Source organism: Condylura cristata, unplaced genomic scaffold (genome assembly GCF_000260355.1).
Source record: "Condylura cristata isolate star-nosed mole 26May11 unplaced genomic scaffold, ConCri1.0 scaffold00028, whole genome shotgun sequence".
Classification (NCBI taxonomy): domain Eukaryota; kingdom Metazoa; phylum Chordata; class Mammalia; order Eulipotyphla; family Talpidae; genus Condylura; species Condylura cristata.
Window position 1 is genome coordinate 21550990 of NW_004567129.1, and position 13782 is coordinate 21564771.

Consider the following 13782-nt stretch of genomic DNA (forward strand, 5'->3'; position numbering starts at 1 on the left):
AGAGAGAGCGACAGGGGAGAGAGGGACATGGGAGAGAAGGAGAGAGACACAAAGACAGGAGAGAGACAGAGAGAGAGGGAGAGACAGAAAGATGGAAGAGAGAGAGGGGAGAGAGAGACAGATGAGACGGGAGAGAGAAAGGGGGAGAGAGAGAGACAGATGATAGACAGAGAGGGAGAGACACACAGGAGGGAGGGAGAGAGAGAGATCGTAGGGAGAGATGGTAGAGAGACAGGGGAGAGGGAGAAGGGGGAGAGAGACAGGAGAGAGAGAGGGAGATGGGAGAGAGACAGGAGAAAGAGGAGGAGAGATGGTAGGGAGGGAGCGACAGAGACAGGAAGACAGAGAGAGAGGGTAGAGAGAGATGGTAGAGAGACACAGAGACAGGGGTAGAGACAGAGAGAGGGAGAGAGAGGGAGTGAGATACAGAGATGGGAGAGAGGGAGGGAGGGAGAGACAAGAGAGAGATCCTAGGGAGAGATGGTAGAGAGAGAAGGTAGAGAGAGACGGGAGAGCGAGCGACAGGGGAGAGAGAGACAGGAGAGAGGGAGAAGGGAGAGAGACAGGAGGGAGACATGGGAGAGAGAAGGGGAGAGAGAGAGAGGGAGAAAGATGGAAGAGAGAGATGATAGAGAGAGAGAGAGGGAGAGACACACAGATGGTGGAGAGACAGGAGGGAGGGAGAGACAGAGACAGGAGAGAGAGATCGTAGGGAGAGATGGTAGAGAGACAGGAGGGAGAGATGGGAGAGAGAGGGAGACGGAGAGAGACACAGATGGTAGAGAGAGACAGGAGAAAGAGGGGGAGAGATGGTAGGGAGGGAGCGACAGAGACAGGGGAGAGAGAGAGGGAGACAGGAGAGAGCGACAGAGACAGGAGAGATGGGAGAGAGGGACATGGGAGAGCGGAGGAGAGAGACACAGAGACAGGAGAAATGGCAGAGAGAGCGAGACAGGAGAGAGAGAGACAGGAGGGAGACACAGGAGAGAGAGACAGGGGAGAGGGAGAAGGGAGAGAGACAGAGATGGGAGAGACAGGAGAGGGAGACAGGAGAGTGATAGAGAGACAGAGATGAGAGACAGGAGGGAGACACGGTAGAGGGGTAGAGAGAGAGGGAGACAGGAGAGAGGGAGCGACAGAAACAGGAGAGAGAGCAAGAGATGGTAGAGAGAGACAGGAGAGAGACGGGAGAGAGATGGAGAGACACAGACAGGAGGGAGAGATAGGAGAGAGGGAGATGGGGAGAGACGGAGAGAGACGGGAGAGTGATAGATGGTAGAGAGAGATGATAGACAGAGACAGAAGAGAGACAGGAGGGAGGGAGAGACAGGAGAGACGGGAGAGAGAGATGGTGGAGAGACAGGAGGGAGAGATGGAGAGACAGGAGGGAGGGAGAGACAGGAGGGAGAGAGAGAGATGGGAGAGAGAGGAGACGGGAGGGAGAGACAGGGAGACAGGTGAGAGGTGGGAGAGAGAGAGACAGAGACAGAGGGAGACAGGAAGAAAGACAGACAGGAGAGAGAGAGACAGAAGGGAGGGACAGGAGAGAAAGAGGGCTGGAGACAGACGGGAGAGATGGGAGAGAGACACATAGACAGAGACATGAGAGAGGGAGAGAGATGGGGAGAGTGGGAGAGAGACAGGAGAGGGGAGAGAGAGAGCACCGAGACAGGTGCGGGAAGAGAACCAGAGAGATGGAGAAGTGAAGTCAGAAGGAGGCACCGAGATGTGGGGAGAGAGATGCAGAGACACCTAGAATGATGCAGGTGGAAAGATTTTGTGAGACATGCAGAAAGCGAAAGACAGACACCCAGAGAGACATGGATTGACAGGCAGAGAGATACCCAGGGAAAGACAGAGACAGGTGGAGAGAACCAGAAATTGGGAGAGAGCAGGGAGAGATGCAAAGAGACCTAGATAGAGAGATACAGGAAGAGAGACACTGAGATATGGGCAGACAGATGCAAAGACCTACAGGCAGAGAGAGACATGTGGTACAAGAGATAGGAAGGCATAGATGGAGAAAGAGACAGGTACAGAGAAAGGGAGACAGGGCAGAGACACCCAGTGATGTGGAGAAAGATGCAGAGACACAATGAGAGAAAGACAGTGAGGCAAACACAGAGAAGTATAGAGACCTGTGGAGAGAGATGCAAACAGAGACACATCCAGAGACGCAGAGACAGGCTAAGTGTAGAGAGAAACAGATGCCAAGAGAGGGAAAGGAGCACAGAGACCCAGTGATTGAGACAGGCAGAAAGACACCCAGAGAGGTAGAGAGAGAGACCCAGAGAGGCAGACACACCTACTAGGATAGAAAGGAAAAGAGAAGCAGAGAGAGATGGGCAGAGACACACACAGAGAGAAAAGGAGGCAGAGAGACCCAGGGAAAGACCCATAGCAAATGTCCAGTTAGGAACACACAGAGACAGGGAGATGACAGGCACAGAACAGACTGTAGATGCCAAGGGTCAGAGTGGGCGCGTGGAGACACAGGACAGCGAGAAAGCCCGAAGACGAAAAAGAGCGATTAGGAACATACAAACAAATCAGAGAAAGGAGACACTGATGAAAGAGGAACATGAGATGGAAAGATAAAGACAGCAATGAGGAGCCAGGAACAAATACGTGGAGACGACAGGGAAAGACAGAAGTAGGTGGCAGAGGGGGCAGAATGAGACACTGAGAAGGGGAGAGTCAGATGGAGACACAAGTGACCAAGATGGGCATAGGCGGTGAGAAATCATCAGAAGTGGGGGTGTTAGGGGGCGGGGAATAGACAACAGACGGATAATGCAGTGTTAGAGATGGAGAAACAGACACACACACGAGACGGAGATAATGTCAAAGCAGAAGGATGGGGCAGGGAGGGACACCGTGACAGAGATGAGGTCGCAACAGAGGCCAGGGGTTCAGAAAGCAAAAGACACATGCATGAGACTCAGAAATGACGACAGAAGGTGACACCGAGAGACAAGAGGGACAGAGAAACAGATGAGAGATACACACAGGTAGAGATGAGTGAGGGAAGCAGGAGATGGGCAAGAAAGTAAAGAGACAGCAAGAGGAGACACAGGACACAGAAAGGAAGGATAAGGGACAGATGGAGAGACAGAGGGACATGGTGAGAGCCAGAGCAAAGAGTCAGTATAGAGAAACACACTGGCAAGAAGGCGGAGAAGACACAGAATAGATACTCCACATCACCTACTAGCTCAGGGGAGGGAAAAGTTGACATTTTCATGCGTAATTATGTTCTTGTATCCATCTCAGTGCCAAAAGCCATGTGGTTTTATTTCACATTGCAGTTGAAAGACCCATCGCAAATACTGAGTCTAAGACAGCCATACGTTGCTTGCTGAAATAAATGCAGTTTGAATATTAGCTGCTTCTCAGCACACAGAGGTAAAACCAAAAGCCAGGAAGGTGTTTAAACCCCATCACTGAGCAAAGAGCCCAGTACCTCTTTACCACAGATCTACACTGCGCAGTGGTCTAACAGTGTCTGCTCTGTCCAGACCTCACATCCAAAACATCTATTTCTATATTGTTTCAGAAGATCTGTTTTGTTGCCAGCAGAGAGAGAAGCTCTCATTTCCACATGCAACACATTGTGCAGCAGGGGGAAGACAGCTCCAGTCAAGAGCCCAAAGCAAGGTGCCCCAGTACCAGAGAGCTAGGCGGGGATGGGGGGTGTCACATAATGTGTGGGAGATTGCAGGGTCTGTGCTCTTTTTCACATTCACTGCTGATGCCACCCAGACGTGCCATAGCCACACGGTGGTAGAGAGGCAAGCGGAGGGAGGGGGTGTTTGAAGTAAGCAGATGACTGTAGCCCCGAGAACAATCGAGAACAATCGGCCCCTTAGCCGATGTTTGATTCAAATGAGTCAAAGAAGGCTCCTGTGCTCGGTGCGCACTTCCTGCCTTCTGCCTTTGAAAGCCTATTTCTCTTCAAGTCTGACTGCTTAGAATTCAAGCCCTCCGCAACTAAGAAACTCCAAAAGAGGTAATGAACCATAAATTATTGCCGTTAGATATTTAATACTCAATCAGTATGTGCGCTCTCAAGCATATCCCACCGGCATTGCATTCATTCTGACAGTGTGGTGCTGGTTCAATTACTTTGCTCATTTACAATAAAAGATTAATGAAAAGGGGTATATTTTAGTTCAGAGATTAATTGCATCCCTTACTTTCCCTACACTAGAAATATTCAACCCATAATCCTGGTCGCTTTTGCATCAACAAGTACATGGGAAATTAATAGACTTTCTCCTGCTGGAAATCTCAAGGGGGTTTTCAGATAGGAATGTCCAGGGAAAACAAGATTGAAAAGTTGGCTTTGGGCTGGAAATGAATTCATTTTCCTGCTTCTTTAAATTTACTCTTTTGACATCCTGAATTTGCCAGGATGAAGATGTGTGGACTAGAATTATTTTAAATCTGCACCTTTTCGCTCAAGTATTTGCAAAGCAAATTCTTTTGGAGAGCTGATTCTACCAGACAGAGCCAGGTATGGCTATGCTTTGTCAGCGGGCCCAACATTTGGAGAGATGTTGTTGACTGCTAACTCTTCTCTCCAGGACACAAGTGTATACGAGTACATTTATTCTGAATCTTTTTCTGAACATAAAGTTGTTTACCACTGGGGAAATCTAGTTTAAAACTTCAAAGTGTCTCCCTGGTAAATACTTCTCAAGTTTCTGCAAACTCTGAGTGTGGTACTGTATTTTTCCAGTACATCAGAGACGACCAACATCTCTAGCAGATGGATAGCTGGAGTCGAAAGGAAAATGAGATTTATTGGGCTTAGAGATGTTTTTTTCAAACCTTATTTGACTTAATCCTTCCAATAATTTGGTTACATTACTGTCTCCCTCTCTCGCAACACTGAGGTTCAAAGAAGTCATGTTTCCTATGGCCACACAGGGAGCAAAAAGCTAACATGGAGTCAGACCGAGATTGCCTTTCTGTCCACATTCTCTTCTAGGGCCAATACACTAAATTTAAAAATACTACCCATGTCCAGGTGATCGATACCTCAACACTTTGCCTGCTTGTTGCCAAATGGTCACCATAACATTTTCTTGCCACAGATGTTTTAACGATGGAACAAAGACACTGATGAAAACTTACAGGGAAAGATAACCACGGTACTCAACAATGTGACTGGGTGGTGACTACACAAACTTGGCCCTTCAGTGCTGTGGAGGCTGGCCCATTGCCACGACAGCTGGAATGGACAGGTAAAGAGCTGCTGGTGTACTCTGCCACACTTTCTATTGTATCATACAACATTTTTTTTCTGCACACAGTTAGCCCATTGTTACAAGTGACACCTGCCTTTCCCATCTACCTGAATAGAGAACGTGTGTCCCCCATCTGGTTTCAATGAGACTTACCTCAAGTTCTGAGGAGGTATTTTGCAGACACTCCAAACTTTCCAGTGTGTCTAAAGAGAAAACAGGTGCATCAGAAACAAATTCACTACTGCTGAGAAAACACACCCCCATCACAAAGTTGAGCAAAGGAGACACCACAAGCAAAACCCAACCTCTTTGTCATAAAGCTTCCAACTTTCCAAACACTTTTGTAACTTAACTCATTGGATTTATTTTTCGTGGTACAAGTTAACACTGTGTCAGAAAGAACAGAGTTCATAGTAACACTGTGTCAGAAAGAACAGAGCTCATAGTTTTTACATGAAGGAGCAGGGTTTTTAGCTATTTTAAACTGGGTTTGTTGTTGCAATTTCCTGGTGAGCTCACTGGAGAAGATGGTTTTGTTTGAAGAGGGCAGTCCTGACACAGTGGCCACAGATCTCGTGTTTTGTTTTCATACTTGCTGAAGTTTTACGTGAGAAAGCCTGGTCACTTCCTAGAGAGTTTGTTGTTTACAAGTGAAAATTATACTTTTCCACATAGATGCCACTACTAGCTGGGATTCTTTACATGGTTGGCACCTATATAAATAATTTGTCATAATACAGCCCTGTGTATTGTCTGCTAGAACTCCATATCTAATAGCTATTAGATATAATAACTCACCTGTGAACTAACCCTGGGCAAGTCATTAAATCCTCTTAGGCCTTAATTTCTTCATTTATGAAATAATGGCATCTGGACACAGTGTGAGCCCACCAGCACTAGACATCTATTAGATGTTACACTGACTTTCCTCAGCTTTGCAGTGTTGTGGGGCATTTAGGGAAGTGAGCACGAGGGGGTCATCGGCACCAGCTAGAGACACACAGGGTATGTGCTAGGCAACATGAGGGGGTAAGAGTCAGGAAACAGATCCTCAATAAAAGGGAATCCCTATGTCTAGGAAAGATAGGAAAGGGACTGTGACCAGCAGAACTGGCAGAGAGACAAAGGAAGACATGTCCAGTGGATAATACCTACCAGTGTGTCAGACCTGTACAGAGGTGCTGGGCTACAGGGATTCATGAACTTTCTCTCAAAAGCAGCATGGAACCACTGCCAAAGGCCGAGGATTAGATCACATCCCAGTATAGTCAATATGGCCGCATTTTCATAAACTACCGTGTTCACATGAAAGACAAAAGCAGGAGGAGAGTATGGGAAATAGACTTCATGGTTAGGAACTAAAAACTCCAGCCGTTTCTATTTCGCTCTGATAGACTGTAGTAAACCTTCTGAAAACTGCATTAAATTACTTTCTTTGTTTGACTTCTAACAAACCCCTTTGTGATGCCTAATGGGAATGTTAAAAATTACCTGCATTTGGTCTGAAATTGTGTTCTAAGTCCTTGATAGTACAAAAAGAATATATAACTTGTACCTTCTCTTTCTAATCTGCAGACACTAAATTTTGCTTAATAGATACAGGAAAACAGTCTCATTCACAATCACCATCAAGAATTAAATGTCCTGGGATAAATTTAATCAATGAAGCAAAAGAAAACTGTATGGCACTGTTGAAAGAAATAGCAGACACAAAGAGATGGACAGGTATTTTATGCTCGTTAATTAGAAAAAAAATCTTCATTAAAATGGCTGTTACTAAAGCAATCTGCAGATTCACTCCCACCCCTTTAAAGTTCCTACATATCCCCCACACACTACAGACAAACACAGATCTACCTGGCCATCTCAGGTGTCCAAACCCGTGGGTGAGTTACCTGTATTTCAGCCACTTTCATCTTATCACATCCTTCCTGTTGACAGTCACGGTCTTTCCTTGTGAAATTCCCCGCATCCTCTTTCAAGCTCCCTGGTCCTCACAAGCCTGCGGTGGTTATTTCCGACTCTCATACTGAACTATGACTGGCACTGCAGTCTTGCACATCACATACCTGCGCTCCCTCCCCTTCTGCTTCCAGAGTGAGGAGGTTCGAGAACGCTCTGCAGCCTTCACTCTGAGCACTCATGGTCACATTCATTTAAAAAGAAAGAAGTTCCTTTACTTGGTGGAAATGCACCAGCAAACTGATTAACTATACAATTCTATGGTAAACTTAGGGGAAAATAGTGACGCTGTAATGTAGGAAAACTCAAAATACTTTGACATTAAGGAACATTAAGTTGACCCCACTGAAAAGTCAATGCAAATTTTTGCAGCATTTTTAAAAGGTTGAAATAGCATTTACAAAGTATCTCACCCCAGTCCCTGACACACGACAGGGCCGCTACCCGATGAGTGAAGACGTAACTAGGGACAATGGCCAGATAAGCACAAATCGACATTCTTACCTCTCTGAGAGGAACAAGGATACTTTTATCCAAGCACATCTTCAAACTGGAAAATAAAAAGATAAAAAATTGAGGAGTGAAACCAGAGATGCACTCTTTTCAAAAAATGTTTAATGGTTCTCTAGCTCATAAAAGGAGAAGAATAGTTCATATAGACTTCAATTTGCTAAAGTCTCCAGAATCTTGCCATAAATGAGGGGAAAAAAAAACAACTCAGAAGTGTGATAATTCGAAAAGCCTGCCCACCCAGTGTTGCTCTATGACAAGTTCAAATATCCTACTCAGTGCCTGTTAAGCTCAGCTCTGACATTTGTCCTCTAATCCTCCTCTGATTGTTCGTACATAATGTAAAAGTGAATCCAGGTCTGAGTTACAGTTAACAATATTTTAATGTCATCCAGCATTTTAGTATGCTGTGGTCTCTAGGAGAAAATGAACCTTCATTATAATATAAATGTCTTTTATATACAGTTTCCACCGGATTTTGGACGACTATTTCAATACATTTATTTCAAGCATAATCAAATTCTAAGAAAATTGGTTAGTATAGTGAGCCATAGCTGAGTTATCCATTCCATTGAATTTTAATTCATTGTCCTAAGTAAACCTGAAATTGGCGATATGATTAGAGTGCAAAGTCAACCACTGAACGGAACATATATAATTTGGAATTATTCTGACCACATTGTTCACTGTCTCTAACAAACCCGGGACAAAGCAGTTACCAGAATTTTTTACTTTTATAAGCCTAAAATTATTAAGCAGACGGTCATAAGACTTAAGATTATTAAGCAGACCGGCCTTCTTCACTTTAGTCGTATGATCAGATAAATACTAAAAATAATGATGTTGCAGTCAATGGCAATGTGGCCATGTATTTTGCACTTAATATTTTACTACAGACACATCTGTGTGTTCTGCTAGTACAGAAGCCCACAAAGGAAACTTAAGCAAACATGTTCACCTTCATCTCTCAGGGAAAAAGATGTAATTATGACTTACCTAACATCTCCAAAGGGATCGTTCAACCAGGTGAAGCGTCATCTCCAGCAGTGGGAAAACACCAGTGTTCTTGTGAGAAGCATTACCATCCAACTGTTCTGATTTGACAGTGATGCTCCTTGTAAATAATCACACTTGATGGAGAGTTATCACTGGAAATGAAAGAAAGCCCACAGCCTATCACTGAGTGAAATGATTTTAATTTCAACTGCATAAGTACTCGATCTCCAGAATATTAAGGCAGGGTGATGAAAGTAAAACGGTAACAGGCTGGTGGGGGGAATCATATCAAATAACAAGTGTTTCCTGCAACAGGAACAAGCACGATTTAAGTTAGGAAATGTGATGTGACTTTTTCACACACCATTCAAGATGTGACCTGTTAAAGCCCACACTGACTTCTGCGTGCACAATGGGATTCATATTTAGTGCATTCACCTCAACTCTTTGTAGATGGAAACAATGCACTGCAATGTGTTTCAGACCAGCCAAGCCCAGAGCGCTGTAACTAGAGGACTAATGATGTCTTGACGTTAGGAAGTTGGGCTGACTGGTTCCATTCAGGCCAGTGAGAACCAAAGCTTTGACACTTTCCTCACAGGTATACTGCAGGGCCGTGGGGGAAAGGAGAGATGCCGTGATGTGAGCCGTGATGTGAGCAGAAGAGAAAAATCAAATGTTTTTAAATGTTTTCCTCTGACACGTAAGAAAAAGTTTTAACAGGCTGTATCTTCTCACTTATTGTAGGACATTAGAGAAAAGGAAAATGATGAATTCTGACGGTACAGACAGTTATGAAGAGAAACCCCAATACCTGCCTGACTACCTGTAAACATGAAGAGCGTATGTAAGAGCAAGACAAATTTTTGTTAAATGGAATAGCAAATAAAATAGAGTACTGTTGTCAAAGATGCGTGTTATTCACTCCTAATTTCCATGAGCGCATTTTTCACCGTTCTCCCCAAAATGGCCTTTCTGGCTTCTCTTGTGGGATGGACAAAGAAGGTCTGTCCATCTGAACTTGCAAATCTCACATTATACTGTGTTTGCACAGGTCCTTCTAAGCCATTATGTCTCTTTCAATTTTTCTTTACCTTTCCATCTGCAGTGATAACAGTATCTCTAAAATAGGGATTACTTCGTGCATAGGAGGCAAAAGAATTTAGCATGAAATAAGTATTTGTTACAGATTGCTAAGATCTTTAATTCTCCATGACTCCAGCAAAGCTAACTATTATAGTAACTAGGCAGCTAAATACATGAATATGTAAATATCTCAGTTAGCATGTTGGTGATTTTTTAAATGTCACCCTTGATTATCTGTAAGCTTACTCTCTCAAATAATCTTAGATTACACTATGGAAATTTCTGGCTAGTTCCTTTTCCCCACATCCCCATATCATGAAATAGCCTTTGCAAATCTTAGCACTTACAGAGAAGTTAAAGAGCCTCAAAATAAAATTGTAGTGATAGAACCAGGTTGTTTTCTAATAGCACACTAAAAATATGTACTACTTGGTTTATTTCAAGTTGAATGTAAAGTCATACTGAGATATGTGTGCAAAAGTAGTGACTCCCGTTAACACAATTTGCCTAAAATAAAATCAAGTTCATGAACATATTTACAGAGAGTAGAGGATTGACACAGGGGTTGAAATATCAGGGCAGACTCAAGTGTCTCCCCATTATGCAAACATGTGTGTGTACCCCCTTGGGCAAGGTATTCAGAGGATGAATCGTGTAGCATCTAAGATGGGCTTTTCATATACAGACTAGCCACATACTTAAGGTTCCAGGTATTTTTTGATCATTTTGAAAAATTTAGTTCATTATAGTGTATTTATTGTTCATGGGAAAGTGGAACACCCCACTATTGCTCAGTGTGCTTATCTCTTAAATGCCTAAATATAGGCAATATTTCTTCCACATCTTAACCAAAATGCAATACCAAGCAAAAATCCCAAGAGATCCCATAATAAAAATTTAGAAAACGCTTGCTTCAATTCTATGAAGATTCATGACTGAATTCATGAATATTGACTGATTCATGAAGATTCAGTCAAAGATGGTGTTAGAGGATGTTACTGCCTTTGCTCCTGGGAGAATGATCTGAAAGTTAAGCTCCCTGGTACTGCACCCAGAAGGTCCTGACTTGGGGTGAAACTGGAAATCAGGTTGGAACAAATGTTACATGGACTATGCTTAAAAACAGAAGTTTATTAGTGTTATGCTTAGGGTCTGTATTAGGGAATTTAGGAGGTGAGCACACTGATTGATAGTGAGATGTTCCACTTCCCCAATTCCCGACAAGGCTACACCAGAAAAGACATGGAGTCATTCATGTTTCCTTAAACGAGAGGTGAGTGGAGCAAAGCCTAGAAGTTGCAATCATGGGAAGGGGGCCTCCTTACAAAACATCTGGCCAGTGGCCCTAGACAGGGAAAATCTCTGCAGCGTGGAAGCAATTCCATTGAATGAGGGGAGACAAGTGAAAAGAAGCTGAGTCACCAGTGAAAGGAATAGGACAGTTCCTGTCCTGCAGGAACTGTCAGACTTGGTGGGAAGCCGAATCCTCCCAACTCCCATCTCTCAGGCCCGGCGCTAATATTATGGGACTCACAGTCTACAGAGAGCCAGGTCTGGAACCCTAGAGCAGAGGGATGGTGGTGGTGCCACAGACATGAGCCAGTCCCCTCGAGGCCCCTTCCCTACCCCCTAAACGGAAGCTGCAAGACTAGGTCCATAGATCTACAGAAACTTGCTTAAAATCATATAAAGCTGGCCCTCCCTGGTGGCGCAGCGGGTTAAAACACTGCACTAAGAAGCTTAAGACACTTCAGCATGAGTTCGATCCCACCTGCCCCGGAGGTGACCACATGGCGTGGCAGACCTCCCCTGACCCACCCGCTGCTCCCCTCAGCAGTGTACTTTATCTGCCTGTTCTGATCCTCACTCTGTCTCTGGTGAATCCTCTCACCCTCCGCATCTCTGGCCTGTACCCCAGTTCTGTATGAATAAATAAATATTAAAAAAAAATCATATACAGCTGGGAAAAGCTAAAAAAACAAAACACAGTGTCACCTGCTGGGGAAAAAGTAGCACCGCAAATCTGCTACCATTAGAGTCCCTAAAAGAAACAGGCAGAGGAAAAGCAGCAGAATGGGCAGACAGAAAAATACAATAACTCAAGGGACTGTGTTATCACAGTGAGGGGGTAACTTTCCAGAAACCAGCCACTGAAACAGGCAAGCGTCTATCCTCTTATCAGATACAGGGTTCAAAACAACCATGATAAAAAAAAAAAAAAAACTTACCTACTGAAAGTAAACTGGACCAAGAAAGTCAAAATAGATTATAAGCAGGGAAACAGTAATCAAAAGTCTTCTAAAAAAGCAAAACTCAGTGACCAGATGGTTTCATAAGTGAGTTCTACTTATCTGAAAATATGAACTCATACATCTCCTCAATCTCTTCCCCAAAACTGAGGAAGTGGGAATTCCCCATCACATTTCATGAAGCTGGTATTAAACATTATCCTGATACCAAAACCAAAGAATTCACCAAAACATTACCTATTTATTTGATGAACATGAGGCAAAAATCCTCAAGAGAATCTTAGCAAACCAAATTCAACAATCCCACATCATGACCAAGTGGGATGTATTCCTGAGATGCAAACAATTAAGTAAGTGTAATTCAACTACATGAAAGATTAAGTCATGGTTATACTGATGGAAGCAGAAAAAAGTGACATTAGTGAGCCTCCACTTGAGATTAAAAAAAAAAAAAAGACCTAAAAAATGGGGGTAGAAGAAACATGTAAACACAATAAAAGCCATGTGACCAACCCAAAGCTACTACTCTAAATGATGAAAAACTGAAAGCTTTTCCATTAAGTACATGACAAAATGTCCATTCTCACCACTACCATTCAACATAGTATTGGAATTCTTAGCTAGATTAATTAGACAGGTGAAGGAAGAGTAATCTAAAACTGGGAAAGAAGTAAAATAAGTCACTTTAAATGACATAATACACATAGAAAACCCTAGGAAATCAATGGAAAATTATTAAAAGTAATACATCATTTCAGTAAAGTGGCAAGAAATAAAAAAAATCAATTGTATTCCTATATGCAAACAAGCAGCTAGAAGAAAAACAATCAAGAAAACAACCCCTTACAATCACATCAAAAATAAATATTATAGCTAGAAATAAAGTAGAGGGATATCTATAATGAAAATTAATGCATTGTTTTTTTAAATGCAGATACACAAAGAGATGATAAGCTACTCTATGCTCATGAATTATAAGAATTAACATTATTCAAGTGATCATCTTACCCAAAGCAATATATAGCTTCAAAGCAATTCCTACCACTGCTTCAATAACATTTTCAGCAAATAGTACAAACATTGCTGAAATGTATATGTAACCACAAAAGACCCCATGTAGCTAAAACCAAAGCTATCCAAAAAAAAAGGATGCACATAGTTATCACACTTCCAGACTTCAAATTATACTATGAAACTATGGTAATTAAGACAGTATGGTGCTAGAATAAAAATAAACACATAAGCCAGTGGAATAGAATTGAAAGCCAAGAAGTATTCTCACTTCTATATGGACAGTCCATCTATAACAATGGAGCCAGACAGCACACTATCACACACTATATACTAATGTTATTATGAACATTTTATAAATCTCCTTTTATAATTTTCACGGAACTGTAAATCAAAACATTTTTTTAAAAGACCTGATATCAGAGCCTTTTTCTACATGTAGCCTTATGCTTTTTAAGTTATTATAAACAGTAACTTGTCTTTTATAGACTTGTTAAATAATCCTTGTCATGAATCTATGCTCATCAAGCAACCTTTAGATCACCAAATCCAAGTTTGCCAACCTGTAAAATATGGACAGTAAAACCTGCTTTTAAAAAGTAGTTATGAGCAAAGATGGGTCAAACACTACACGACACACACTTCAGCGACATCTTTAAAGACAGAGCACCCAACGCCACAATAGTGAAGGCAAAGATAAATAGATGGGACTACAT

At 42.8% G+C, this 13782-nt stretch overlaps 1 long non-coding RNA gene across 5 annotated transcripts in view; it reads right to left on the reverse strand.

The window, feature by feature from the left end:
* Positions 1–13782, reverse strand: part of LOC105854155 — a 135287-nt gene that overhangs the window by 8284 nt on the left and 113221 nt on the right. The window contains exons 5-9 of one of the 5 annotated variants that reach the window (XR_001145869.1): positions 8721–8872; positions 7719–7764; positions 7322–7391; positions 6408–6544; positions 5406–5455 (exon numbers count right to left, since the gene is read on the reverse strand). This is a non-coding gene — a long non-coding RNA (uncharacterized LOC105854155). Of the gene's footprint in view, positions 1–5405; positions 5456–6407; positions 7765–8720; positions 8873–13782 lie in introns of all 5 variants that reach the window. The other 4 variants (XR_001145867.1, XR_001145868.1, XR_001145866.1 and 1 more) reach the window with 4 other exon arrangements.